At 31.0% G+C, this 4416-nt stretch overlaps 1 long non-coding RNA gene across 1 annotated transcript; it reads left to right on the top strand.

Annotated features, from left to right (window-relative positions):
- Nucleotides 1–385: 385 nt before the first annotated feature.
- Nucleotides 386–2419, top strand: LOC141667710 (uncharacterized). The gene is made up of 3 exons (XR_012552750.1): nt 386–568; nt 1241–1365; nt 1471–2419. It is a non-coding gene; the product is annotated as an uncharacterized LOC141667710 (long non-coding RNA).
- Nucleotides 2420–4416: the final 1997 nt, after the last annotated feature.

Raw genomic sequence — 4416 nt, 5'->3', positions numbered from 1 at the left:
AGATTTTTTGGGATCTATTAAATTAAATTATAATCTTATATCTTCCTCAAAAAAATTATAATCTCATTTCTAGACTGACAATTGTTTCCCAGACGGTTTGTTTGCGGGTTAGAAATTATGGCGAAGAAGAAAGTATATGGTATGAAACTAAAGGGGGGAAAAATATTTTTAAATTTACTATTAAGGGTAATTAGATAATATATAATTTTATAAGTACGGGTAATTTGATAAAATTAGTGTGTACCAAAAAACAGGTACTGTAAAATTTTGATATTTTTATAGAATAGTAATAGATATGTTAAACGTTTAGCCCAACCCACAGATTAATAAGCCAATCCAGCCCATAACTCTCGTCAAATCCAGTAAAAAACACTACTATCTCATTCATCCACTTCTTTTTTTGTTCAGATCCGCCTCTATCCCTTTTTTCTTCCCCTTCTATCAGTTCTATCTTTTTCTCCTTCAATTACATCTCTTAAATCTTAACCAACACTGTATGTAATATGCATATTCAGAATCTCTCAAAATCTAGCCATTTCAATCTCTCAAATCTCTTAATTTGGTGATGGTAATGATGATCAGTTGTTAAGTAGGTGTATTTTTATATGTGTGTATTGATTTTTATTTGTGTGTATGTAGAGGACAAAGAGGTAGCAACAAGCATGAACGTGGTTTCCTGTTCATCACAAGTCTTCAATAATAATTTTTAAGTATTTACGATCCTTTGTTTTCGTAGTGTTTGTTAAAAGACAAGGTCAGGTTACATTTGTTTATGCAGTACCTTGTATATAACACAGTGCGTTAATTATATTAGTTTCTTGTTTTGTAAACATGTTTCAGTTAGTCTACAGAATGTACTTGACTTTTGGTTATGGCTTATATAATCAAAGTTTCTTTCAAGATACAATCCATTATTGTAGAAGGGATAACTTTTGCATTTAATTACACCCCTCTAATCCTATATACTATATCGATAAGTGAACATTCAAGTATGTACGGGACTATAAGATTGATATAAATCACCGGCTTATAGGTCACTGAATGATTTTCTCTCTGAGAAAAATGAGTTGTGTTTGGAAATTCTTCGAACTGTGGACTGTGGTCCTAACCTAATCACAGTGGGGAAGTTTTTGAATAAACGCCAATTTCTTATATACTCTGTGTCCTGTTCAATTTCTTTTCAGTTGAGAATAATTTTTAACACCAAATCTCTTATATATTCATCTGTCTATTTTTTCAGTTAATTCATGATGAAATTAAAGTCGGGAAAAGTGACAAGGACATAAAAAAAATGTTGAGGAGGATTATGAGGAAACATTACTTTATGCTCCAAAGTTTGAAATGCAGACTGCAGCCCTATCTCCAGTAAGTTTAGGAAGATCACTTCCTATTTTCAATTGATATCTAAAATTTAACTTCAAAATATCAAAGAGGTTCTAGTGCATGCTTTAATAACTTATTTTAGAGCAGCTTATAGCTGCTGGTACTGCAGGAGGAATTTGGTCTTACAACAAGCAAAGACAAAGGACCAATGTGCACATGATGGCCTTAAACCTTGTTAAGGCCTTTTTCTGATTTTTTATTTTTGTTGACTTTGGGGTTTATTTGTTATTATGGTCATTTATGATTTTTCGGAGTAGATTAAAATTGTTTGGTGGGCAGAAACGTCTTGAAAAATGCTGCCAAAAAATGGAAATCTCACCGGATTTGGTAAATTTCTAGTTTCGGGCGAGTTTTTCTGTCGAAAATTTCTAACTTATGACGCATTTTTGCGTCGTAAAATTATGTTTTATCTTATTAAAAGTGGGTCCCGTAAAGTAATATCCGACATTTTTCTGTCGTAAATACAAAACTTACGACGTTATTTCTCGTCATATTTTGGTATCTTACGCCGATATATTCTGTCATAAGTAGATTTATTATTTTATTAACAATATGGGCCCCTACTTTTTAACTTGCGAAGCAATTTTATCTTGTGACGAAAAAATGAACTTACTACTCCACCAAAAAGATGATTTTTTTCCGTCGTAATAGCTCAATTACAATTATTTCAGTTCAAAAAAACCGTCGTAAATGGCAAGATTTGTTGTAGTGGAAGTTTGATACTATTAAAAAATCGAGAACAACATTACAAAAGTTCTCTCAAATAATGGCCCATGTGGCAAGAAAAAATTCTACGGGATAGCCATTTGGACGAGGTGCCTTTATATTCCACAAATTTGCTCATTTATGAATGGAATAGTAAGCTTAGCAGCATGATTATTTGTAAGAACCTTACATTCTTCGTGATAATAGTCAAACTGTCGTCTAGATTTTGCAGAGCCCAAGGTGGATTTAAGGTAATGAACAACAGTGGTAGCTACAAGAACATGCATATGTACTATAACACCATCAGAATTCTCCACATAATGCATTTTTTTTCGATTCCAATTTGATTTATTTCATTGAAGAAAATCTCGTTGTTGTCGTCCCCTTAGTCCGACAATTTTATTCTGTCTTTTTTGTGCAAGAAACATTCTTCTTCTTTAAGAGCTTTTTGAGAGTACAAATAACATATTTTTCCTCATGAAGTAGAAAAGGGTTTAAATGGACAATTGGAAAATTTGAATCATTTGTATCTGAGTGGTTAATAATTCTGAATAATCTGAATTAATCAAAAATCTAAATATTGAATGAATAATATTGATTAGATGAATAATATTGTTTGGTATATAACTTTTTTAAAGCTGTAAATGAACCAAAATCGAACATACTCGAACAAACATTTTATGAAGACAAAAAAAATGAAGTGAACAATGTTCTTTAACTAAATTTCTTTGTCCGAGCTCGAATCCTATTATTATCAAACCCGAAAAGAGTTGTTCGCCAACCTCTAGAACCGAACTTTAACCCGAATTGAGGTTGGACAACTCGTTAACAAAACTCATAGAAATGATATTGGGCTTTTGTTATGTAAGCCCAATGAAATTCTCGGTTCAAATTTCCATTTTGCTGGCCCAATTTGGAATACTCCCTCCATACCATTTTAGTAGTCCAATTTGTAAATTAAAATATCCCCATTATAATTGTCATGTTCTCCAACCCATGCAACTTCTGTACCTCCAATATTGACTAAGGTACAAGACCATTCTCATAAATATTCTAGTATAGAAATTGAAAATGCACATAATCTAGACTATTGTGTGTGTGTGTACCCATGTATGTATACATATACTTACCTCTTGGCATACGTGTAATCTACATTATTATATTAAAGATAAAATAATGAAATTTTTTTTGTAGTCATTCAATCCAGAACCGATAGATATGTTAAATCAAATTGATAAGAACCTTTAGATATAACTCTAAAAATTATGATAAAAGAGGTATAAGATTCGAATCCGACTAGCACCAATATATAAGGGAATGTAAGGTTCAATTTGAATCCCACCTACATCATATTTGAACTAGAATTTGTAATATATAATGATTAAAACAACCATGCATCACATGGTTATATACTAGTTAATATAATGCCTAAAAATTAAGATGTATTATTATGTGAAAAAGAGAAAAAAGACATAGTATTTTTCATTTCTTAATATGTGTGAAATTTATAAAGTGGACTAATAAAATGCGTTGAATGGAGTAATTAATAAATTAAATATTCAAAAATAAAACAAAACAATGACAAAGGAGATTACTAAAATATAAAAGGTTTCCAAGCTCACAATCATAATTCATAGACATATATACACTCTGGCTTTCATACTTACATACAACTAAAAGATCAAAGTGATGAGAGAAAATGATTACTATATCAAGAGCATAGAGTGACGTTAAGAGTTAAAATTTGAAAATACCAAATAATTAGGGTGTGAATTTTCTTAAAATATAAACTATATGACTTTTAGGGTTTTTAATACAATCTTAATTCTTATTCTTGTAAATTTCTTCTTCTTTTATTTTTGGAATTTAAAACATTTTGAATCCTTAAGTATTACTTTTGTTGTGTTTGCTTTTGTCTGGGATTATTGAACGTAAATCTGTGCTGAGTCTAACTCTCCCTCGAGTTCACTTCCATTAAAGATACCAAACCAAGTCTCTACTAAAGTGAAATCCGGGAAATGGTTTTTGTACTCATTTTGTGGAGAATGTTATGATCTTCTTTAACTTTTGGGGAAGATGTAGTTTTAGTACTCAAATCCTATTTATAATTTATAATATATAATTAAATTATGATATTTTTCACTTTTTCTTGAAGGAACTCGAGCTTAATGCACTCTGGTCGAACTCGAGCAAACTCTAGTCAAACCGGAGTCGGACATGTGTTTGTTTATTAAACTTATCAAACAAAATATTTTGTTCAAACTCGAGTTCAGTAGGCGCTCGAACCGAACTTTATCGAGCTCGAACTCGAGCGAGTTTAACAAATAG

Source organism: Apium graveolens, chromosome 6 (genome assembly GCF_009905375.1).
Source record: "Apium graveolens cultivar Ventura chromosome 6, ASM990537v1, whole genome shotgun sequence".
In the NCBI taxonomy this organism is placed as follows: Eukaryota; Viridiplantae; Streptophyta; class Magnoliopsida; order Apiales; family Apiaceae; genus Apium; species Apium graveolens.
This window is presented reverse-complemented; position numbering and strand designations above follow the sequence as displayed.